This window comes from Cornus florida, unplaced genomic scaffold (assembly GCF_030987335.1).
Source record: "Cornus florida cultivar Cherokee Brave unplaced genomic scaffold, ASM3098733v1 CherokeeBrave_3.0.0_Hap2_Chr01, whole genome shotgun sequence".
NCBI classification, from domain to species: domain Eukaryota; kingdom Viridiplantae; phylum Streptophyta; class Magnoliopsida; order Cornales; family Cornaceae; genus Cornus; species Cornus florida.
The window spans coordinates 12,146,802-12,174,047 of NW_026775571.1; the positions used below are offsets into that span (position 1 = coordinate 12,146,802).

The 27,246-nt window shown below is 35.7% G+C and overlaps 1 pseudogene; it reads right to left on the reverse strand.

Annotated features, from left to right (window-relative positions):
* Positions 1-23,777: 23,777 nt before the first annotated feature.
* On the reverse strand, positions 23,778-23,871 carry LOC132283711 (small nucleolar RNA R71; annotated as a pseudogene).
* Between the last annotated feature and the right edge of the window lie 3,375 nt (positions 23,872-27,246).

A 27,246-nucleotide genomic window follows, 5' to 3' on the forward strand; every position in this document is an offset into this window, starting at 1 on the left:
CCATTAATTGAAATACTAAGCATGGATGGCAAATTAAGTATAAATTGTCTAATCAATCTAGTGAGTAACACAACCTATCAAATTAAGCCATTAACCATTCATTAAACCCATAATTAATACATACACAAAAATCTAGAAAAATGTACTACTTTCATTCGTAAGCATGGATCATCAAACAAAAAGAATAAAGTGTCTACCTATCTAGGAATTTAAAGCAACTACACTACAACTACACTAATGACAATGAAATTAAACTAATTAAGCTAAGGAGGTAGTACAATCCATCAAGAAATAAGCATAATCCATCAAATAAACCACAAGAGTAATCAATTAAGGCCCATGCCTTGACCATCACTAGATTTATAATTCTAACACACAGACATGCATTAAACTAATAAAATCTAGTGTAAACACATGACCATTCATTCTAACATACATAGACATATGAATAGAAATAAAGATCAATTGAAAGAATTAATCCATACAAATCATATAAAAACACAATATCTATATATAATTGTGGTTAGAACATTATTTACAACATAAATCCCCAAAAACTACAAAATACTAAGTTTAGGAAACAAGCCTAGGGGCTATCTCTAGCCCCAAGAGAAGGATTTAGCCACCCATGGTTGTTGTCACTCAAGGGTTTTCTTCAATGTAGGCACCATCTTCTTCCTTTTGCTTTGGTCTCCAAAAACCCTAATCTAGAGAGAGAAAAAAAATCTAAAACTATGTCTAAAGTTATTACAAGAGTTGTGTAAAAATTGTAACAGAACTTGAAAATTTTTTAATTGGTTCAATTAAATTTAAATATAAGCGTCTTTGAGTAGGCAACAAGTCAAAAAAGAGGCCTTTGATTGGTACAAACTCGCAGCTACAAAAGTTGGTGGAGTTCGGGTGCGCTCGGGAATTAAACAGCTCACTACCAACAGGGGCTTCAATCGATCGAAGCTGGCTTCGATCGATCGAAGCTTACTTCGATCGATCAAAGATAACGTGGCAAAGATATTTTTGACAACTAGCGACCTTATCCATTGAGCTGACACTGCCTTCTTTTCGATCGATTATAGATCTCTTTGATCGATCGAGACTTCCTTCGATCGATCGAAGACTGTCCAGTGCAGATTTTTCTGACTTCTTCTGAATTTTCTTCTTGACTCCAAAAAAGGAGCTAAAAGGCTTTTTTTAGCCTGTTTGAACCTTATTAACTTGAAATAGACAAAAACACAAATTAGAACTAAAATGGGAGAGTAAGATAGATAATTGGACTAAAATACCCTAGCTTAGGTGCTAAAATACATCACATTTGAGCACTTATCAATTTATTTGTATTTGTATTTTTATTTTTAGTTTTACTTTTTAGGATTTTAAAATTTTATTTTATAGGTATTTTCTAGAATTTTTTTTATTATTTCCTTTATTTTTAATTTTTACGATTTATAGTTTTATTTTTCTATGTTTTTAGGTTGACTTAGACTTAGGGTTAGTTTAGAAAAATTAAAAATAAAAAATAAAAAAAAATTGAAAAATATAAAAATTTGTCTCAAAGGCTCGAGCCTTAACTTGTTAGGCTCATGCCCAGCTTCATTATAGCTCAAGCACAATGCCATGTGCTAGAGCCCAGTGGCATCGCTAACATTGGGGTTTCCGTAATTAAGGCTCGAGCCCTACATTTTAAATAGTTAAGAAAACCCTTGTGCCTTATTTCTTTCATGCGTGCCTTCCATTTTTCGAGATCCCTCTTGTCTCTGACTTTCTCAATCTCTCCAAATCTCACTCAGTACTATTGTCTTCCCCATCATCTAGGGATTCCAATCTTGTAAAGGTAAGCTCTAAATCTCTCTCTTCTAGTTTTATATATAGTTATATATGTATATATATGTATATATGTGTATAACATGTGTATATAAAGCCCGATTTACCCCAAAATAATGCCAAAATTTCTCTAAATACACTCTATTCATCATTTAATCAATGAATCTAACCTCAAATTCTGAATTCACACTAAGGATTCGAAGAACACGGATTTGGGGCTTAGGGTAGTTTTTGGCGAAATTACTCAAGTTTGGGGGTTGTTTGACATTATGTGGATGTGTGACAGAAGTTTTGGGGATTGATTGGAGGATTTGGACAAGGTTTGGGGAGATTTTGCTTTAGGTGTTTGGAAACCCTAAAAAGCTCAAGCCAAGATCTAAGGGCTTTAGCCTTGTTGTGTAGAGAGCTCGAGCCATACTTTTTGGGCTCGAGCCTTGAGGATTGAAGTTAAAGTTTGGAGGGGTTGTTTGCAATGTTTTAGGCCAGATTTAATATTTGAGCCCGTTTAGCAGATCTTTATATTGCTATGGCTCGTGGACTGAAGAGAGCTCCTTTGACTCAAGCGGAGGCTTTAGAGGCCGCCTGGAGGGCTTTTAAGATAAATAAGGAGACTAACTTTTTAATAGTGGATTTTGAGTAAAACCGCCACACTTTTTGGGTAGTAGAGGCCATTCATGCTTGCCATCTCACAAGATTCCTCAGGCATCCTGCCGAGGTAGCTTATCCTTGGCTGGTAAGAGCATTCTACCAATCTTTAGTTTTTCATGCTGGCAAGGTTAAGGGTGCCGAGGATTTACTTCATTGCCACTGTAGAGGGGACAGTGCTTATAGTGGATTGTGCCACGATAGCGGCAGTTATAGGATGCCATCATGAGCTCCCAGATAAGCTTACTAACCAATTTGTTTCCAGTTCCCCTTGGGCTCACCCGTAACTTATGGTTGAGTCTATGGCTCAGGGGAAATATGGACCTACCCGAGACACGACCTGGAAGTCATTATTTCCCCGCTGCTTTTGGTTTCTAGATATAGTCCTAGCAGCTAATACAAACCTTATCGGTCATAAGATAATGAGGTGTAATGATCTACTAGAAGCTCTCTATGCCTTTCATGCTGGCCATTGGGTATTAATACCCGAGTTAGTCTTTGGCCAAATACAGTTGTTGTGGAAGGAGATGGGATTGACAGTACACCCACCAGAGCATGCGTTTTTATTCCCACGTCTTATCACTCATTTATTAAAGTGTGCACATGTTCAGCTCCCCCCAGATGTGGCACCTGTGACGGCATTCCTTGTCTTTCGCTCCCAATAGTGGAGTAATGTATGGAGTCACATGCTAGAGATTTGGCGGGATGAGTAAGGCATGGATGATGAGATCCGCGATAGTAGACGAAGAGCTGCAGCTGAAGCTAGAGAAGAGGAGTATGTTGTTGATGGACCTCCCATTCTGCCTGTTGTTGAAGGAGAGGATATGCCTACAGAGGAGGAGCATGTTGATGATGATGCTGGCTCAGAGGAAACTATGGATACCTCCGATGACCAGACGTAGAGGCAAAGATAGCTAGACCCTATAATATAGCCTGGGAGTTGTTCCTATGCTGAGATTTTGGAGCTACGTGCCGAGGTGGCATAGTTGAGGACTGGGCAGACTAAGCTGCGAGATATGCTTGCAGAGCTTCTATGCCGCACTCCATTTACTGTATCCACATCCATTTCCACCGACCTTCCTCCCCCACATATAGATTAGCTTTCTAGGGCTATTTTCTGTTTTATTTTGATGTATAGGCATGATGACTTGGGCATATGACTTTTGTTGTCTTTTGTTCTATATATCTGATGTATTCCTGCGCAAAGTCTTTTGTTAAAAGCATTGTACTGATATTCACCATCTATATATATGCTTGTGCCTATGATATCTGTGTTATTATATTTATTTGTGCTGACTGATATATATATTTATTTTACTCCATATACTTGATATGTGCTGTGGAGTGTGATTATTTTGCCAGGTTCTAAGGACCAAGTTTGAGGGTGAACTGCTTACTTTTTGCCCTCTGTGCTAGAATTCCTGATCTTTACTAGTTTTCCAAATTTGGTAATATCTTTCTATCTCTACATCTGTTTTCACACATTGAGGACAATGTGCACACTAAGTTTGGGGGTAAGGCAGATAATTTAAAATTTTGTTAATGATATGATATGCATCATTGGATGAAATTTAACTGTTTAAGCATGATTTTGAGTCTATTTGTTGTTGTGATGTCCATATGCAATCTGAGATTTGTTAAAGATGGCTTGTATGTCAAATTCATGCTAAATAGGGATTTTTGAAAAAATTTGACATCAATTGGTGACCTGTGGTCCACTTTGTCAGGATAGTTATAATTTGATGATTTTGATTCCTGGAATACTTCACTTTGCACATATTCACACTTACATGCATTTTGTGGGGTATAAACTTGAAATCTTATTCTGATTTGTGTTAAACTAAAATGAGCAGGTGAATTTGATGATTTTGAGAATCAAGGTATAAGAAAAAAAAAAATGGCATGTAATGAAAAAAAATGAGTGAAAAGAGTTGTTTCACCAATGTGAAAGAAGCCAATAAAAAAGTGAGAAATAAAAGGTTAAGTTCAAGTCTGTACCTAGATTAATGCTTGAACAATTAAGTCCTTAGGGGTGTTTTGACACCTAATGCCTTAAGACCATCTGGTTTGGAAGTCATTGACTAAAAGTTCGTCATATAAGAAGTTTAGGTTGCCTAGATTTCTTGAGTAATTACGTCTTTAGGGGTGCTTTAACACCTAATGTCCTAAAACCAACTGGTTTGGGAATCATTGGCTGAAAACTCATTACAAGAGTGGTTTAGAAAGCTTAATAGACCTGAGCATTGTACTGTACCCTTTTGGAAAAAGAAAAAAAAAAATGAGTGATAAATGAGAAAGAATGCATACCTGAAGAAAAGTAGGAAAAATACCTTGGGGATCAAAATTTGAAAAGTTTATTTATAAGTTGAGGAATAACATGAGTCATATATAAGTATGGATAGTAAGCCACATGTTTAAAATTGTAAGTTCATTGTTAAAAAGGATTTTTGGGGATTAAGATTATTAAACATGTAATTAAACTGACATATGGGGACCATAGCTGCTGATATGATGATTGAGAGTTTGAGATTTTTCCTATTTAATATAGTTCCTTATATTTGTTGTATTTGACTGATTGATGCATTGTTGGGACATTACGATATAAAAATAGCTTTGAATGAGCTTACTATGCAATTAAAGCACTGATTTGAAAAGTTTGTGGGCATCTTCGCTAGAAACCCTCATGAGACTACAACTCGTCCACTAGGGGTAACCTAGGGGTTTAAAGGCTTGTTGTATAAGCTAAATGCAATTGTGATTCCCACGAAAGCGGCTTTTTAGTTCTGTATTGCTAAGGGACTAGTAATATGTAAGTTTGGGGGTGTGATGAGCGCTTAATATTACATATTCGAACCCCTAAATATACGTATGTTAAGACCTTAAGTAGTTCTTCTATCTAGTTTTAGACTGATTTATGTTTTTTTTTTCATGTTTTTAGGTACTTTCCTAAAAGAATGGTAAAAATTGAGCTTTTATGATAAAAAAAACTGACATTGAAGATTCCAGAGTCGTTACCGGTCATCTGAAGCAAGCCAAGAGTTAAAATGGTGATTTTAGAGAAGTTTAAATGTTTAGGCTCGAGCCTAGGTTCTTAAGACTCAAGCCAGAGGTCAACTGAAGCAAGTATTTCAACCAAAGAGTTCAAGGCTCGAGCCTAAGATGCTCGAACACAAGTTACGTCAGAATATCAAAAGTCACTTTGAAGAATTCCATGTTGCTAGAGCTCGAGCCTCGTCCATAAAGCTCGAGCCTAACTTCCAAGGCTCGAGCCTCAGAGGTGGTGATCGAGCACAATGATACAATGATCGAGCACTGTTTAAGATTCATCCCAAAAATATTCTAAGTGTTGAAGAAAAAGACGCTTCAGAAATTATTTGACGAAAAATGGCTAAATATTGAAGTAAGGCTCGAGCCCTCTCTGAAGAGGCTCGAGCCCAAGCCCCCAAGGCTCAATTCCAGAGACAAAAAGCTCGAGCCCTTGCTATTTAGTCAGACTTAATTGATGTGGGATTTATCTTAGTGCAATCCTTTTTCATCCCATATTGGCCCAGTTTACTCCAGAAGACCTAAAAGCCTAGCCAAAGCATATTAGAAGTTACTTCTTATATAAAAGGAAGCAGAAGGCCACAAATTCATAATCCCTTCTCTTAGTTATTTTCTCTCAATTAGTGGCGGCTTTTAGGGTTTCAAAGGTGGAGATCCCAAGAGGCGATTGGTGGTCCATGATGATGAAGTTTATAATAACACAGATCATATCTTCTATCGTCATGAGTAGCTAATTCCTTTTATAGGGCATTGATGTAGCCCGAATTCGAGTATTATGGTTTGATCATTCTTCACTTTAGGGATTTAAAAGTTTAAGTATTTTGATTACATAATTATAAACAACTGATTACAGATCAGTTGGTGTTTTAATGAATTAATGATTTATGAATAATTATTACCTTGTCTTAGATATAATTGTTCTCAACTTGTTCATACTGGATGGTATGATGGAGGCCTATCAGACATAAGAATGGAGATTAAGCAATGGTGTTTTAACATTTTTCATGAATGAACTCTTTCATAGTCTATGCCTAAGGAAGACGATTTATACTACAACATTAGTTAGAAGTAGGTAGGCAGATAATTCATGGCAACCGAAGATAGGTTATAGTTAGCTAAGTTCAATGAAACATCTTTCTTTAAAACCCGAATTAAACTAATGTTATTGAGCTTAATCCATATGATATATAAACTGTGAAATCCCAAGGTTTAGATAGTTGACCATAATACAAGATTCGTGGTGAAGTCAATCCCAAAGACTTTCTCTCCCTTGATCTTATCTTTGTTTTAATTTAGTTTTTATTTAATTTTATGTTTGTGACAAACAACCAAATCAATCGACTTCTCCCATTGAATCAAAATCATATTAATTGGATGCTTAAATAAACTACGACAGTCTCTGTGGATTCGGTAACCTTAATATAACCCTATTCTGTAAAGATTTGTGCTATTGCCAGTGGATATAATTTGACACACATTAGGACCCCTAGAGCAAATCAACTAGCAACTAAGTGTCCCAGCCCTGTCCCAATGCATCCAAACCCGTAATATGAATTATGAACGGAAAATACATGCACAATACATCTAAGGATCAATATCCCAACATCAAAATGAGTCGGACAACAAATATACGATGATCAAACTATAACAAAATAATACATTCATTACAAGACGTGAAAGATAAATACAAATGAAATCCTCCCTGCATTATATGGGGCTCAAATATACACGAGCTCTTACATATAGATACAAAACTTACGGAGAGAAGTGAAAATCATTCGGGAACTCATAAAGATAAGAGTGAGTTTCCAAACTATTTCCCTTCATAAAAAACACACATTCTTACAAGTATTCTATGTACAAAAGACTACTCTAAAGATGCTTAACATATTACATGTGATACATTATCCAAAAAAGAATTCAAAACAACGACAAGAACATGCCCAAGCTAAGATGGAGGTACGTCCATTTTAAGTACATCCTTACATGAAAAGAGTTAAATCAACGAGGGTGAATAATTTAAATTAATCATAGAAAATTGCATTATAAAGATAAACTAGGTTTCTTTGGCTTCGCAAATATAGCACATGTTACACGAGTATGGAATATGCCGCCTAACGTTTAGTTCAAGGGAAATCCTAGAGTTTGCCTAAAACTAACAAGTAAGTAGTTGTTCTTAAAATTGTCTCAAATATAAGAACGATATGATAAAAGTATTAGAATCCAAAACAAACCAAGTCGCTGTACACATGTAAGTCAACATGGAAATATAAACAGAAATAATATAATATGGATAACTTGGACTCACACACACATGATCACATGCGTAACATGCACCGAAAAAATAGCTATTGCTGGGCTACTAACTGGCTGGGAACTACCCTAGTGGTCACTATACAAATGAGGGGCCCAAGCTCACCCGTGAGAGTCAAGCCCTCACGTCTCAAGTAACAATGTCCCAAGTACCTTCCAAAAATTGTCAAACGAATTCACAATGTATTATATACATATATATCAAGTTTAAACACTTCACAAGCACACTAAAATCTCATTATCAAACATTTCATGCCCTATGTCTCCAACGCTAAATATGGCATGATAATAGATACAAATGACATCAACGATCATACATGATACCAAAGCTAATAAAACTCACTCATATTAGTATTTTATTCTCGACAACCTACTACAACTTAAACAATCATCTATTCACATATATGAATTCATATCCATGATTAAACAACACTTCCATGAATTTAAATCTAAACCATACACTAGTTTCATATAAAAGGATATACATAAATGTCAAGTAATCCAAAAACACATTATAATCTCACGACTACATAGAGAAAAATGAGTGTATTATTTATAAAGCTAATTCTACTTATGCTTTAGAACAGTAAAGTAGATCTAAGTTATAACAAAAATGATGAAAACTCTCACAACTCAAGCTATACAAGCATAACATATAGTATACTCCAAAATATAAAGAAAACACTAGTTTAAAGTTATACTACACCTCCTACCTCACTCTAGGATAGCAACCTAGAAAATATGAAATTAAAGATGCTCCAAATCCAAAATAAAGTGGGGGGTTATGTCGGCAATGGAGACCCTGAACTTTTTCCCTTCTATGGTAACACTAAAATCCAAAAGGAGGCCAAAATGAAGAGAGAAAGAAGAAAGAAAATGTGATACCCCTCGATTCTAGAGCCACAGGTGATCAAGTCTGAGCACAGAACCAAAGGATATCAAACAATTAATATTTAAACAAGCATTGAATACAAAAGAAATAAGAATAAATAAATAAGCAGAAAGAAAAGTAAATAATAACTCCTTCAATAAATTCATTAAATAAACCTCCAAATGATTTTTATCCAAATCTGCGATTATAACTCGGGAATCCATCATGTGGACCCCTATCCATAATGCAACTGAAACTAAATAGATATGAAATAAAATTGAAAACAAATACTAAAACATAGGAAGACTCCTACGTCGAATCGAAAGAGTGAATGGATAGTCTCTGCTCGGCACGAACCACCTCTATAACTAGATCTGATGAACACCTAAAAAATAATAGTGGGTTAGGCCCACAAATAAGTTCTAATCTACTACATCCCAAATAGAGACCCGATACACATATACATCCTAGTCAATTTAACAATAACTATATAGTCCGTATATATGTATATACACACTAAAGGAGCCTCATTAGACTATAGGGTTGTCTCAACCTAAAGAGCCAGCAACATGCAAAATGCACATATAGTGGGCATGAGTACCTAGACCTACCAGGGTACACGACTACACTATATCTAGCTACGCATCCCTGGCAATATGCGTGCCTTAACCATAGATCTTGAGACTTAAGCTCATATCATGGCTCATAACTAAATATATATAAATATAATAACCATCCTATCCAATATAAAGTAATCCACGGTAGGTCATTCAACTTATTCAGTTGACCTGACACAAATATAAGTAAGGCTTAACATTTTAGTTAATCTATTCCCTTATACAAAATGGGTAGGACTTAACTAATAAGTTAATCCGTCCCTAGAATGCCACCATCCCATACTAGTGCATTACATTATAAATTCCACAATTGATGACATAAATATAACACTACATCAATTAAATCCAGAGATGAGCATAATAAAAATCAGACATATATATGATCATATTATACTAACAATATATGACTAAAATCATATACATATATCATGAAATCATGCTAGATTAAAGTTAAACATTTATATCCTCCATCAACAACATATATATATATATATATATATATATATATATATATATATATATATATATATAATTAAAGTCTATGTTGTTCCTATTATTAGCACATTAATATTTAATCATGCTTTCCTATTCCTCCATGAATCTATCTTAACAAAATTAGAATATTTAAAATAGATTCAACACATGCAAGCATATACAATATGCAAAAATCCCAGAAACAGTTCTGAGTACCAAACCGGTCGGCCGATATAGCTATTTCGGTAGACCAAAATACCAAGTCCAGCTGGCCGAAATACAATCTCTAATCCTCACTGCTGAGCCACTTTGGTCGACCAAAATAGCAAACCGGTCGACCGAACCTCCGCGGCAAGCCAACTTCTTCTTCTTCAATGGCTCTGTTACTTCAAACCTCAATTGTTGAAGGTTCAAAGCTTACCAACTATGCCCTAGATTGTTCCCACATTGATTCTACAACATATAAACATTTATACATCAATTGAAAACACATACCATGAATTAAGTTATTTAAAACAACTAAAAATCATAAAACCCATTACATATATCCAAGTACTGTAAATTATGATTTTTAGCATGCAAAACAGTTTATTAATCCAATTAAAAATCCTAGAATATAACCAAGCATGTATAGAACACAAGTCAAAGGAGAAGAGACAAAATTCGAACTTACCTCTAAGGTTTTTGGTTCAAAACCGTAACTCCTTCTTCGTTTTCCTCTTCCTGCTTCCCTTTTTCTCTCTCTAAAACTACTGCCTCTGCTATGAACGTGAATAGGGTTTTCTAAACCCTATGGCAGACCTATAATACATATATATAACTATATAATCCTAATTCCTTCCCATCTAGTTATCTTACTGAAAAAGAAAAGAAAAACATAAAATAAACATATATATATATATATATTAAGTTCATTAAAACTAACGTGATAGTTATCATATATATATGCTGTATTTTTATAATTATATTTAATATATGTACAATACCAACTTTGTCATAACAATAATAATAATAATAATAATATTTCTATTAATAATACTACAATTATTAATAAAAATGGTACTATTAAAACTACTCGTGTATATATATATTCCCAAACTTTATATACACAACTATCCATGGGTAATTATCCATACTCATCAAACCTCCTATCCAAGTAGTCCATGGGACCTAATAGGTTAGTCCATTACTACTATCCAAACCTAACTCCTTTAAATATAAAACATAAAATAAAACATTTAAATCCTAATAAATAAATTACACATAATACTCATCATCAGATAACAAATAATTCAGTGAAAGCATTTAAAATCAAATTAATCAAATAATTACATTTAACCATTTAATTAAATTAAACACATAAACAATAATAAATTAATCAATTAAATAATTTTAAAATGCAAATAAAACAAACAAATAAATGCCAAAACTATTCCTTTAAAATTAGGGGTATTACATTCTTCCCCCCTAAAAAAAGGAATTCCGTCCTCGGAATTCGCCCTTACCTTCTTTCATTATTTCTGGAAATGTTGAGTGAATGACATCCTCCCATTCCCAAGTAGATTTAGCCTCATTATGATGGCTCCACTGGACACGAACAAAAGGTATAACCTTATTGTGAAGAATCTGATCTCGACAGTCTACAATACGACATGGTTGTTCAATATATGTTGCATCCGGCTACAACTCAATCTCAGCAACATCAATATTCTGATAACGATCCTCATCTCGCAAAAATTTCTGTAACATGGAAACATGAAACACATTATGGACACGAGGAAACACTTTAAGTAAAACCTAATCTCCCACCTGAAACTCCAAAGTATGAGTTCGGCGATCTGCATAACTCTTCTGCTTACTCTGGGCAGTGCACATGCGATCCCTAATAAGAGAAATCTTTTTCAAGGTATCCTTAATGAATTTAGGACCCAAGAATCTACTCTCACCAACCTCCATCCAATAAAAAGGAGATCGACACAGTCGGCCATATAATGCTTCAAACGGTGCCATACCAATAGTCTTCTGAAAACTATTGTTATATGCAAACTCCACAAGTGGCAAATAGTCCTCCTAGTGACCCTTACAGTCAAAGACACAAGAACGAAACATATCCTCCGTGATCTGATTAACCCTCTCGGTCTGTCCATCTGTCTGAGGATGATAAGCAGTGCTAAGATGTAACTTTATACCTAAAGCCTGCTGAAAACTCTTCCAAAACCCTGGCACAAAGCTCGAATCCCAGTCTGATATAATAAATAATGGAATGCCATACAACTTCACAATCTCTATAATGTAAAGTCTCGCCAACTGTTCTGAAGTGAAATCAGTGCGAATAGGCAAAAAATGAGCTGATTTAGTCAACCTATCAACAATGACCCAAATAGAATTGTGATTCTTAAACGAATTAGGAAATCCCTCCACAAAATCAATAGAAATGCTCTCCCATTTCCACTCTGGTATAGGTAGTGGCTGTAGAGATCGTGGCGGCCTCTGATGATTGATCTTAACCATCAGACAAGTACTACACTAAAAGACAAAGATAGCAATGTCCTTCTTCATCCCTGCCCACCAAAACTGCTACTTCATATCCTGATACATCTTGTCTCCTCCTGGATGAACAAAAAACTTAGAATGATGAGTCTCAGTCATCACATCCTTCCTCAAATCGTCAATAGAAGGTACCACTAAACGTCCCTTGTACCTTAATCCTTTATCAGTCCCGACATAGTAAAATGGAACCTCCTTAGAAGCTATTATTGATTCATGTTTGATCAAGTGTTTTGCACTTTTAATATCAAGAGTATTCTACATTCTCAGGTTCAGTGGGCTACTAAGTGTAATTACAGGTTCATTACTCATGGTTCAACACAGGGCTTATGGTTCAGCGCAGGGTAATGAAGCTTTGGCAAAGCTTATGGTTCATCATTTACTGAGTAGCTTCAGTACTTGAAGGTTCACCATGTAAAGGTTCAGCACAGGGTAATGAAGCTTCGGCAAAGCTTATGGTTCAGCATTTACTGAGTAGCTTCAGTATTTAAAGGTTCACCATATAAAGGTTCAGCACGTATATAGTTTAGTATTTACATGGTTCAGCACTTACATGGTACAGTACTTCCAGGGTTCAACACTTACGGGGTTCAGCACTTACATGGTTCAACACATATAGGGTTCAGCACGTGCATAATTTAGCACTTATAGGATAATGAAGCTCATGGTTCAGGACAAGCAAAGTTTTGCCAATGGTCCGAGGGTATCTTGGCCAATCCAAATTATTGAGACAATTTGAAACCCTGTAGTGAAGGTGCATTGCAAAAATAGCCTTTTTATTCATACTGGAAGCTATCTTTTAATTACATTTAACAAGGGGCATTTATGGAAGGCTTATGCGGAAAGTGTGCTGTGAATGTGCTTAGAATATACCTGTGACACGTGGCTGTGGTGCATGAAAATGTTGTCCTCCAATGATGTTGTAGAACATAAAGGCTAAGAAAAGATAAAAGTCATTGTGGTCTCACCTGTATGAACTGATTTTACTGATGCACAATGTCATTTTATGGTGAGAATAGTGACAAAACAGCTGAGGCGGTAGGCCAACATTGGTGCATTGCTCTGAAAAATATCTAAATCATTCTTGTCAATGATTGGTGGAAGGTGACAAGTGTATTAGAGCTGCTGTAATAGGGATGCTATAAATGCTGTTATAATGCCTTTTAGGGTATGCCTCCAAGAAAAAAAATAAGGTTGTAGTAGCTGAGAGAGATTCCTATTCAAGAGCTAAAAATGAACAACAATTTTAAAGATGTTTTATGATGGTTGAGCTTCAATGAATCTCTAAAATTTACCTAAAGGAATCATAGTTGCAGTTAAGATGGTTAAGGCTGTCAAGTGTTGATTTTCAGGTAAAGAGAGGCTGGGGTGATTTAAATTCTACTATGGACACTTCTAAAGGTTGAACAAGATCTGAGCACACATAACTTAGTGATATACATCTGCTGAAGGTGTTGAGAACTTCATATAGCAGCTGGTACAATCTTCCATATCTCAAACCTCAAGTTTTGGTTAGTATTCTGGTTTAAGCTTCCGGAACTAAGTATATATTGTTATAATTTTGCTATGCTATAACTGTTAAAAATCTTAGCATGATTAAAATGTGGTTTTGAGGTTGTTCATGTTGAGTTTTGAACTAAGGAGTGACCTGCACTAGTTTTGTATCTTGAACCACACTTGCTTCAGCTTGTAGTAGTTTTGCAAGGCTGGTTTGGATGTTAAAAGTTGGATATATTGCTGTGACTACTATTTTATCCATCTGAGCATATTTATATAGTTAAAATACATTTGAGAGAGCTAAAATCCAGAAGTTGGAAGTGTCAAAATACCAAATTTGCCCTCAAAACATTGCTGCAGCAGAAACTGTATTCTGAAGCCTTATTTGAACTGAAATTTGCTATTTACTTGCAGAAGCACTAATGTGAGCAACTGTAGTATATTGAAATGTAATTGAGACAACTTGAAACAAGAAGGTTCAGCCTTGGAATTACATATTTACCCCTCAAATCAAAAACTTACAGTTATATAATACAGACCTATTACTAGCTGTTGTTTTGCTGTTATTAGTGCTGCATTGATGTCCCATTGAATGTATAACTTGTCCTAGCAGAAGATCAAGTGTAACTCATCTATTTTATACTGAGGGTGCTGTTAGCAGTTGAAGAATTGAAGCTTCTTAAGGCTATGTTTGACAGAACTGAGATTTGGGGTTTCTAACCTTAATGTTGCTGCTGTGAACTTACATTGTCTTACCTTGCTTTATAATTTGATCTAATCATTTGAGCAAGTGTATATTGTCTATTGAAGATTGGGGGAGTGAACTTTGGGATGTCTTTGAAGCTGAATTATCTTTTTACCCTTCAGCCCTAAGTTGTGGGGTTTTAAGACTTTGTGAAGTAAAAGTATAATGCATTACTCTAATCAGTGTGAATCTTGTTGAGGAAAGATATATGAAGATATCAAGGCTATGAGTGACAAGTCCAGAACAATTTTGAAGCAACATTTAGAAGTTACTTCTTTAACCTTGGTTTTGAGGTTTTACTCTATTGTGCACTTGGCTGTGTTCATAGGGGAAGACATCTGTGCAAGTGTATATTAGCTATACAGAGCTATGGGAGTCCATTGCAAGCCATTCTTGAAGCTATATTAGGAAGTTACTTCTTTACCCTTGATTATAGGGTTTTAGCCTTTTAGGAGCTATTTTTATTCTACCTTGCTTATCTACTTGTGTACATCATTCAAGCAAGTGTATTTGACTGATTCAAGGCTATGGGAACCTAGTTTGATCATTAAGTGAAGCTACACAGTGATTTGACAGATCTACCCCTCTTATTGTAGAAAAGTGAAGCTAGGGTCTCTTATAGTCTGGTACTCAAGACTGTATGTATTCGCTTTTATTTTGTGTTGCAGCTTAAGTGTATTGTATTTTGCGTATTAACACTTCATTGTAGATGGTAGTGAGGCTTTACATCATAACCCCATTGTTGATTAAGCTATTGAGAGCTTTGTGTGTCCAAGCATAGGGGTTGTAGACTAGGGGAGTGCCAGTGTACACATTGTTTGATCTTGTATGTGTGTAGGTGGAGTGAAAGTCAGTGTCCTAGTGAGCATAAGGTGGTTGGAAAGTGGGGTATCTGAGTGAGTAACTACTTGCATGCAGCAAGGGAAGATGGTGAACTAGTGAGTGTGGATTGGTTATGAAAACTAGTGTCTATTCTTATGCCTGGGTGTGTGAAGAGAGTGAGACAGCTGAATGTGTTACAAGGTTCATACTACTAGTGGAGGCATTTATTGGCTGAGACCAAGAACCAAGGTTTTTCCCTATTGATAGGGTTTCCTTGCATATCTTGTGCCCATTTGATTTGCTTGATTGTACTAGCTCTACTTTTCATGTTATGTATGTTTGTTCTTAAGTGAAAAGAGAGAAAGTACGTAGGACCAATTCAACCCCCCCTTCTTAGTCCAACAATTAGTATCAGAGCCTTGGTCTGCTCAACTAAGGAATTAACAAGCCTGCAGTAAAGATTCCTAGAGCATAGTGGAAGGTCTTTGCATTGGCAATGCACCATGTCTTGATAACACAAACTTTGAAGATTGGAAAATTAGAATGGAGGTTTATCTAATGGCTCAGTCATATGAGGTGTGGTATGTTGCCATTAAGGGATTATCAGTGCTCAGTGAAGATGATATATTTAATGATTCAAGGGCAAAATAGTCTATATTCAGTGGTTTAAACCATCAGGATCTCATGAAGGTAAAGGGTTGTAAATCATCCAAGGAAGTGTGGGACTTACTTGGGATAGAATATACTTGTCAGGAAGATTATGAAGTATCAGAGAAAACCAAGGATATAACCACTCAGTCTACGAAAACTCTTATTCAAGAAGAGGATACTTGTGTTGAAGACTTCAAGTCTAAGTTCTTAGTCTTAATTTCATTTTCACTTGTTGTTTGTAACATGGTGAAGCTCAAATCAAAGAACAGTATTGTTCAAGAAGGTTCTTCAATACTTTTGACAGATGGAAGCAAGGCTGAACATGATTCTACTATTGAGGTGTGATAAATGCTTAAATGTTGCACATTTCAGCACCTAAACTACGGTATTTTAGTCTTTGTATCTATCTTATTTTTATGTTTTAGTCCTAATTTATGTTTATGTGTATTTTAGGGTAATAAAGTTCAAACGGGTTTAAATCAGTCCATTCCCGCATTTTTGGAGATAAGCTGAAAGTTCCAGAACATTTCAAAAGAAATCAGAAAAATGCCAAGGACGCAGGCTTCCCATACACTGCATCCAGACGCCATTTTGCTGGCAACAATTTAAGTTACGGGTTGGACCTGTTTTGAAGGCTAAGGGATTTTGTCTTTTGGGCTTATTTTCGTAACTTATGGGCTTTAATAGGGTTTGTTACTTAAGGCCCAGTGAACCATTAGTTTAGGGTTAGTTATTATTTTATTTAAGTGAGTTATTATTATTAATTATTATTAATTTTTTCTTTTTATATTCTATAAGTTTTGATATTGGGATATTATTACGCTCTCTAGAAAACACGGGAAAGAGGAGAAACTGAAGAACAGGCTAGGGTTTGGAAGAAGAAGCTCAGAGATGATGAAGTAGATGATGGAGATTGTTTTGTCTTCGAATCCATCAACCATGAGTGGCTGATTCTTCTACTTAGGGTTGGATAAATCCTAAGCATGTGTAATGACCCGGTCATTTCCTTCATTTTCTTTTTCCTTAGAATTTCATGGATAAATTTTTTTCGTTGAAATTTCTTGTATGAGTTCAGTTTCTCGTCGCTTAATGTCGTCTCGAGTGCTCGGAAATGATTTTTGAGACTCTTTCCTTTGGATTGACAACTTCCTTTGAGGACCGAGTCATTTCCATATTTTTTTTTTTCGACACTATTCACTTTTTGTCCTTTTCCCTATTTTGTCATTTTCCCTATTATGTCTTTTCCTCGTTTGTCACTTTGTTGGTGTAACCTCACTCCTTGTGTTCGAAGTTGGTTTTTGACTTCATGTGTCTTCATTCTAAGTGGTTTTCACGAAATATGTATCTTTACTTTTGCAAGAAAGTACTCTGGTTGCTCCCAGTGTCCATAGGGGCATGGATGCAAAGTTCTTTGGAATTATTTTCTTTTCTTGGGGTATTTTTCATAAATATCTTTTAAAGATATTTTATTTCAGGGATTTTTAAGAAAATATTTTTGGAAGATATTTTCATTCTGGGGCATTAGTGCAATTAACCCTTTTTAGAAGGGCCATTTTGTAATTAATGAAAGTTATTGTAAAATACTTCATCTGGAGCCTGGATCCTCGTACGGGATTCATTTTCACTTTTCGTCGACTCGTAAATTCTTGGAATTTCCTTCTGGTCGTTTTTCTTCAGTTTTAGGGTTTCTGGCCCTAGTTGCCGCCGAACTTGTTTAAGGCATATTTGTATTCTCGAAACTTGGCTTTTGATGTCGTATCTTCCGTTGTTCATATTTTCTCATTTTGAATCTTTTTCGTTCACAGAGTTTTACCATTTGAGCGCGTTTGCTCAAATCCACTTTTCCGAACCCGGCAGGGCCCGTTCGGGGCACTTTTTGAGATTTCTTTAAAATGGGGGTGAAATATTTCATTTTTCATCTTCCCACTCACCTTGCATGACAAGAGCTCCAATGGCAGCCCAAGGGAGGCTGCCACCACCTCTCTCCTCTTTTGAACTTCATTCCTTTTCTAAAAAGTTGAAGTGCCTTTACGTTTTGTGTTCGTGTTGACTACGCGCACCATTACCCCTTATTAGAAACCATATCTGACCAAATTTCAAGTTTAGGATTGAGGTGAAGTTTAGATTTTCATGGGGCTTCTTGGGGATTCATATAGATAGTGTTGTCCCCGACAAAATCTAGGAGTTTCGTCGGATTCGGAGCCGTTTCAATTCGGTGGGGATTTGGGATTTTCATCTCAAATTGAGGTAGGGGATGTTTTAGGGTTATATTAATGTTGTATTGATTGTTATATAAGCATATACAACTTGTGAGCATGCCTTGTTCAAGTTATAGAATTTAATTTAATTATTTTCTTTGTTTAAGATTTAATTCTCATGATGCTAGGCAACTTAGAATTAAATTGTGGCATGCTAGAAATTTAGGCCTTGGTATGGTGGTTGATATATATTAAATTGGGATTATTTGAATAAGAATTGCAAATTTTATTTAATTTTTATCTTTTGTGAAAGTTTAATTCACCTAGTTGTATCAAGTATGGAATCAACTTGTAATGTGATATTAAAATAGGCCTTGGTGAGTTCTTTAATATATATTAAATTGAGGACATTTGGATATGTTTGAAAATCTAGAGAAAAATTAATTAATGAGCTTAATTAATTCTATTTTAAGTGTGTTGATCACTTAAATTGATATCGGATGTAATAGGTTATTAATCCCTTGAAACATAGTCCGTTTAATCACCTTGTGAGCATATTATAAATTTGATGTAGAATTAATACTTGAGGCATCTTGAAATGGTAATTGGACTTAGCATGATATAGAATATCATTGACTTGCATAGCTTGTTTAGATATATCTTGTGTGGGTGTATAGCTTGTTAGAATATTACAATTATTTACCTTGGAAGCTAATTACTAAATTAGGACTTATTTAGTACTTATGGCTTAGTGTGGTAATATGGTTCAATTGTTGTAAAATATTCTTGTTTTGGTGTATAAATTGCATATTGGAGGCTTGACATGTCATATGCTATCTAGACTTGAATTCTAGGACATGGTTTGTGTGGATTCAACCTTATTTGTGCATGGAAGATGGCTTTATGCATTAGTGGATTTGGTATAAGTTTGGTCTAACTTATTAATTTTTGTATAAGTTTTGGACTTATTGATTTTGGAAAGTTTGTAAGGACATATTTCACGTGATGGCTAGGGTTTGGCTCTAGTACGGAGACAAGAGTCTTCTAAGTCATAAGTGCGCACTAGGTAGTACCTTGTGGGTCGTAATTGCCCGGAATAACTTATGCATGTGCGCACTAGGTAGTGCCTTGTGGGTCGTAATTACCCGAAAACACTTGCTTGGTCTAGTGACCACATGTCCTAGTTTTTCTACTTTGATTTCGCATTCAATTTCAAGTTGTTAATCATGGATTACTTGTAGCTTGAGAAGTAATGCTTGCTTTGGATATTTGAATCTTACTTAGTATACTTGAAACTGTATACTTCTTTTGTGCATTTAGATCTCATATAATGTACTTAAACTTGTATGCTTGCTCTGTGAGTTTAGATTTCATTTAGTATGCTTGTGCCGTGTATACTTGTTTTAGGCGTATCTCTTTTAGCTTAGTATACTTGTGTTCGTATACTTGATTTACGAGATTTTCATATAAAATGCATACTTGTGTAACTATGCTTAGACATTGCATGACTTGTCTTAATGTGGTTTAGTATACTTGGAAATGTATGCTTGTATGTTGTATAATGTGTTTAACATTGTTTAGTATACTTGAGCATGTATACTTGTATGCCGTTGTTCACTTTAAATTGCATGAGTAGCTTAGGAAGCTTCCTGAGTCTCATTTTGATATAGACGTTAGGTAGCATGAGCCCCTTTGACATGTTTCACCTTAAGGTAATATAATTGTAAAATGCTAGGTCGATGCATACTCATCTCCTACGAGTAGCTTTATGTTACTCACCCACGTAGTGGGGACATTTTTCAGGTACCGGGATCAAGATTTGGGATTCACATCATGCTTGGATGATTTGTAGGCTTGAAGTTCTCATTTCATGTAAATGTTGGCTTGAAATGCCATTTATAGCTTTATATGTCAAAATGTGTAAATTTGATTCTATTTTTGTAATGTGTACATAAGTACACTCTTTGCAATGTATTTGACATGTATGAGATGAGGCCATAGGCCAATGACATCTAATTTGTATCCTACGTAACTTTTAACTTCATGAAATATTATGAAAATATTGAAAAACGCCAAGTCATTGTCTCACCATGGTTGCATCGGGTGTGGGAATTCCGTTTTCATTCTTTCATAGGGTCTTATAAATCATGTTTGAAGTGTGGCCATGGGCCAAACGGTCATTTGACCCCGTTTTGTATTTTTGGATTCCGAGTTTTCATTTCAAATTCCATTTTTGCCTTTTTGCCCGTTGGGGGGTCGGATTTTGTATCTGTGGTATTTTTAAGTCGTGCACCATTGTAGCACGTCCAAATAGGTAAGTTATGTTTGTGTGCATGGTCTTTTCCAGCCAAAACCTTCTTCTTTGGTGAAATGAGCCTCCTATGGACTCATTTTGAAATTTTATTGCATAATCTGATCTAGGGGCATTCTAGACATTTTACATCAGTTTTAATTTCTTCTTTCGACAAGTTTGAATAGAAAATGTGATTTTAGGGGGGGTTTCTTCTTTGTGTTTTTCCAGAAAATGTCTTCTTAGTACCGGAAATCCCTCGTGAAGTTTCAGCTTCCAGTTTGCATTTTAGCAACTTTTTAGCCTTCATGACCAGATTTCCTGGAGGGGCATTTTGGGTATTTTACAGTGAGTATTTTTTGAATTCTCTTGCGAGTCACATAGAAAACTCGATTTTAGGAGGGGTTTCTTCTTCATGTTTTTCAAGAAAAACTCGTCTTTACCTCCGTTTCAAGCCTCAGTTCTGGAAAACTTGCTTTGGACCCTTGCTGTCAGCATGGGCATGCCATTGGGGGCCCGGCGCGCATGGGGCATGTCATGTCCTTCGTCAGGCCGCCGCGACGTCAAAACTTAAACACTCGTTTCTCCCTTGTTCGGACTCCAAATAGAGTGAACTTTTTTTTGAACTTGATTAATTTTTCGCTATCTTTCCAACGGTATGCTCGGTTATACCCGAATCTTCTTGGATAATTACCAGTTTACCCTTTTAGCCTTAAGTGCTCGTTTTTCTTCGTCATGCCGTTTCTCTTTCGTCCGGACTCCGAATCATGCGATTCTTGAGTCCATCTTGATTAGTTTTTCAGTGTCCTTCCAGTGATGTACTCAGTGGCACCCGAGTCCACAGTTTTCAGAAATAACTATTTTGCCCCTGAGGGCTTATTTGTCATATTTTTGTTCTTTTGCTTCCGCATCAATTCTCATTGAGTTCCACGACCTCATGGAAAGGTCATTTTGACTTCTTAGAGTCTTGTTTTGTGTTTTCACTTCCGCAATTCAAATCTATTATCGGGTCAATCTTCGGTTCATCACAGGACGCACTGGCTTGAAAAACCAGGGCCGTCACAACATGTAACCTAATTCCTAAGTTTTCTCTTTTTGAAGTTTAATTTATGTAATTAGTGTATAGGCTTGAATGTTTATGAATAAATTCTTTCAATTGATTATCAATGTTAATATCATGTTGTCTTTTGTGTGTTTGCTTGGTAATCAACTTTTACACTTGAAATCTTGTTAATTGATTCTTGTGATGTCTACGCCTGGTAATAATTAGTTGTAATTGTGATTCAATTTGATGAATATTGCTTATACTAGATGGATTGCCCTACACAATTAATTAATTTCTTGTCTAATTAGTTTAATTGCATGCTTAGTTAGTTTAATTTAAGGTTAATTAATTTAATTGCAATTTAATTCCTAGGTAAGTAGACAAACCATATTAGTGTTTGAAATTCATGCTCATTATCACAATTGCATTATCCTCTAGATTAATGTGTTTTGAAATTGTAACTTGAATTGATGAATCATGCTTTGAATTGGTGAATTGCAGTACACTTAGTTTAATTGTCATTAAGTAGTTGATTCATTCTTGAAATTGATGGATTATACTTTTCATTGTAATTATTAACCTCACTTAGAATTACATTTGATTTTTCCCTCAATTAGTTGAAAGTAGTGAGTTAGGGAATGTGCTTAGTGGTGAATCCTACACTCTAAGTCTCTTTCTTAATCTTTAGACTCTATTATTTTATTGCAAACATTTAGATTAAAATTAGTTCTAATTACAAAACAAAAACTCTTTTTAGCAATCACATAGGTACTAAAGTAGAATTCAATTCCAAAAACAAATATTGCTTAGATCTCTTGGAACGATCCCTGCTCACTTCATACTCCATATTATAAGTGTTTAGTGGTTTATAAATTATAAAATATGATACCCACTTGACATTATTTCTAAACCTAAAGTGTTGTGCATTATTTTGCGCACACGCTAGGTAGCATCATAGTTTTGGCGCCGTTGCTAGGGATCAAACGGTTTTTAAAAGAATTGAATTAGACATTAGTTCTTTTGTTAATTGTTTACTTTTAAGTCATTTTAATTTTTAATTTCTCATTTGATTTGTCAATTAGGTACTAAAAGCAAAGTGGAGCAAATACTGGACTTAGAAGCAATTAAAAAAAATAAAAATTTGAAGTTGTTTAAGGACCATCTGTAAGTTATCTTTAATTTTTGTACTTTAATTGTTTACCAATTTGCATGTTTTGGACAGCCCAAGTGGAGGCTTATATTGAATTGTTTTATTTTTAAGTCCAAGCATACCTTCTTGTAGAAGGCATCGGCCCGTGTAGAGGCATTTATTTGTTTTAAGTACATTGATATTATTGAGGAGTTTGGGAACATCGTATGTGGAGATTGAAAAATTGAAGTGCTGGTGTGTTGACTTATTATAGTGCATGCATGGTCGTAGATCACTTAATCATCCTCTTGCTCCTGTAAATCAAAATCTAGAAGTTTTTCTTTAGCGTTTAAGAGGTAGTACTAGGGATAGTCATCCTAATCTTCTAAATTTTGATCTTCCATCACCTTTAATGGAAGACCCAATAGATCTAATTGAAGATCCCATTGAAAATCTTGGTTATGTGGATCATAACGGTGTGCACCACCCTCCATAAGTTCATATTGTGGATCCTCAAGGTGTGTATCCACCCTTGGGAATGCCACAACCAATTAATCATATGGTGCAACAACCTAATCTAGGGATGACAAGGCCAAATGTTGTTCCCCCAATTGGTGAGCAATAACAACAATATGTTCAAATGGCATACCCTCAACAAAGTCAAATGGCATACCCTCTTCTCAATCCTATCAATCCACCAATGGTCCTTAGGGATCGTTATACTCCAAATCAATGTAATGCACCCACTTGTATTCAATTGTCTAATTTCTGTGCTCATCATTATGAGATTAAGGCTTCCACCATTAACATGTGCCCCCTTTTTTATGGGTTAAGCAATGAAGAGCCTTATAAACATTTAGATGAGTTCTTAGAAGTTTGTTTCACCGTGAAAATCACGGATGTTCTAGAAGAAGTCCTAAAAATGAAGTTTTTCCCTTTCACTCTTTGGGATAAAGCTAAATATTGGTTTAACAACTTGAGGTCAAATACAATCACTTCTTGGGCATAATTGCAACAAGAGTTCCTAAAAAAGTACTATCCTGCGAGTCAAACCGATTCAATGAGAACTTGCATTCATGAATTTGCACAAGAAAAAGGAGAACCCCTTCATGAAGCATGGGAACGTTTGAATGACTTGTTACGGAAGTGTCCACATTATGACATTCCTAAGTGGCAATTAGTTCAATGTTTCTTTTCAAGTTTATCCGATGCTAATAAAGGCATTGTTGATGCTTTCTATGGCAGAAGCTACATAGAAAGAAATAAAGATGAAATTTGGCATCTTTTTGAAAAAATGAGTAAAAACTCAATGCATAGGTCTTCATCTTCTAGGGGGTTCGCCTAGCAAATATGGGAAGAAAGAAAGCTCTATGTCAAATAGACACTTACATGGAAATTGCCACCAAGGTCAAAAATCTTACTCAAAGGTTTGATAAATTCCTTTTGAATCAAGGTCCGACAATTCAATCTTATCCTCACCATTCCAATGGAATATGCATGACTTGTTCTAGTTACACTCACCATACTTCAAATTGTCCTCTTGAACTAATCATCCTAGGTGAGTCTCAAGAATAAGCAAATGCCACTTTTATTCTTCAAAGGAATAACCATCATTCTAATACTTACAATCTGGGGTGGAAGAATCATCCAAACTTTGCATGGAAAAATCAAGGAGATGGTGCAAACCCTCCTCAAACTCAAGGTTACCAAGCAAAGTATGTTCTTTCACATCTACAAAATTAAAATTCTCAAGGTTACTGCCTTTCATTCTATCCTCAAAATGTGAATCAATATTCTCATCCTCAAGCATCAAATTCTCAATCCTACTCTCATCCTCAAGTATCAAATTCTCAATCTTACTCTAATCTAAATCATGTGCCTCCTAAGAGTCCCGCTTTTAAAGATAAGGTCTTGCAAGCCTTAGGTGATCTTCGAAAAGATAATTAATTATTTCATTCTCACTCTCAGTCAATTACAAAGCTTGAAGCTTAAATTGGGCAATTAGCTAAATCTTTAAATGTGAGAGAGAAAGGTAAGTTGCCTAGTCAAACTAAGACTAATTCTAAGGGGTAATTTATGGCGCAAGCAAGTCCTTCATCGAGATTTCCTGGAAATGAGCAAGTTCAAGCAATTACTACTTTGAGGAGTGGTAGGAAAGTGGACAATAAGGTAGAGGGACCCAAGGAGGATAGTGAACTGACGCAACTAAGTGGTTGCATCCATCCCATTCAAAATCCTATTCCTACTTCCTTGGATACTAGTAGTTCCAAAAAGGACATTCCACCATCTTCATCATCATCTCCCCAATTACAGAAGTCTTATGAGCCAAAAGCTCCATTTCCTTAAGCTTTAAGAGAGACTTCATCATTTAGGAGACAAGAAGGAAAAATTCATGACATGATGGAAGTGTTTAAACAAGTGAAAATTAATCTTCCTCTTCTAGATACAATTAGGAAAATTCCACCATATGCAAAGTTCTTGAAGGACTTGTGCACTCAAAAGAGGAAGAGCAAGGGAATGGATCTTAAGAAAGTGTTTTTAACGAAACAAGTGAGTTCCATCATTCTGTCTAATACTCCTCCTAAGTTCAAGGATCCCGGTGCTCCGACCATTTCTTATGTTATTGGAAACCAAGAGGTTCGTAGAGCTCTCCTTAATTTAGGTGCAAATATTAATCTTATTCCATACTCTGTTTACTTGCAATTAGGATTAGGGGACTTAAAGCCAACATCGGTAGTCAACCAACTAGCTAATAGATCAATTAAAAAACTGAGGGGAATTATTGAGGACATCTTAATTAAGGTTGATAAATTTTATTTCCCAGTTGATTTTATAGTACCTGATACTGAGCCGGTCCCTAATCTTACCAATCACATTCCAGTCATCCTAGGAAGACCATTTCTTGCCACTGCCAATGCCACCATTAACTATAGATCCGGCATTATGGACATCTCTTTTGGCAATATGATGGTTAAGCTTAATGTTTTTAATACGAGTCAACATCCCATAGATGAAGACGAGTGTTTCCTAGTGGATATTTTGGATGAAACCATAGAGGAGAGTTTTCCCTCTATTCTATCTAAGGACCCTCTTGAGGCGTGCCTTTGTGAAATGTTTGAAAGTTGTGGTTTTGACACAGAAGGATCCATAAGTGAGGTAAATGATTTAATGGACTCTGTGGCCACTTTAGATTTTCTACCTTGGAAAAGCAAGAAAGAACCTCTTCATTCACTCTCTAGTACTCCACTAGTTCCTTCTCTCATCTCTCCTCCTACTCTTGAGCTTAAGCCTCTTCCATCCAATCTCAAATATGCCTTCTTAGGCCAAAAGAGACTCTTTCGGTCATCATTACTTCAAATCTTGAAAATAACCAAGAGAATGATCTTTTGGAAGTGTTTAAAGCTAACAAAGAAGCCATTGGATGGAGTATGGCTGACCTAAAAGGCATCTACCCTTCTATTTGTATGCATCGTATACACATGGAAGAGGATGAAAGGACATTTAGGGATGCTCAAAGGAGATATAACCCAAATATGAAGGAAGTTGTCATGAAGGAGGTTGTAAAACTTATAGATGCGGGAATCATTTATACTATTTCTGATTCCAACTGGGTTAGTCCAACTTAAGTGGTTCCCAAAAAATCAGGAATCACAGTTGTTGAAAATGCTAAGGGTGATCTCATCTCAAAACACACCACCACTTCGTGGCGTGTTTGCATAGATTACCGAAAGCTAAATTCTGCCAATAGGAAGGACCATTTTCCATTGCCTTTCATTGACCAAATCTTAGAAAGATTGGCCGGGCAACAATACTATTACTTTCTAGGTGGTTACTTAGGGTACAATCAAGTGGCCCTAGATCCATTGGATCAAGAAAAGACCACCTTCACATGTACTTTTGGTACATTTGCTTATCGACAGATGCCTTCTGGATTGTGCAATGCTCCTGCCACTTTCCAAAGGTGTATGATGTCAATTTTTTTCGGACATGGTGGATAAGTACTTAGAAGTCTTCATGGATGATTTCTCTATTTTTGGGTCCTCATTTGATTCGTGTCTCCAAAATCTCAAAAAACTACTTCAAAGATGTCGTGAGACTAATCTTGTGTTAAGTTGGGAAAAGAGCCATTTCATGGTTCAAGAAGGAATCGTGCTTGGACATGTCATTTGAAAAATAGGAATAGAAGTAGATAGAGCAAAAGTTAAACTAATTTCAGAATTGTCTCCACCTACTACGGTGAGAGAAATCCACTCCTTTCTAGGACATGCCGGTTTTTATCATCAGTTCATCAAAGACTTTAGCAAAATTGTTGACTCTTGTGCAACCTTCTTACCAAGGAGACTCCATTTATCTTTGATGAAGTATGCCTAAATGCTTTTCATCAACTTCGCACTCTTCTATCATCCACTCCCATCATGCAACCTCCAAATTGGTCCTTACCATTTGAGATTATGTGTGATGCTTTTGACTTCGCAATGGGTGTTGTTTTGTGGCAAAGGGTAGATAAACTACCATGTGCTATATACTATGTGAGTAAGA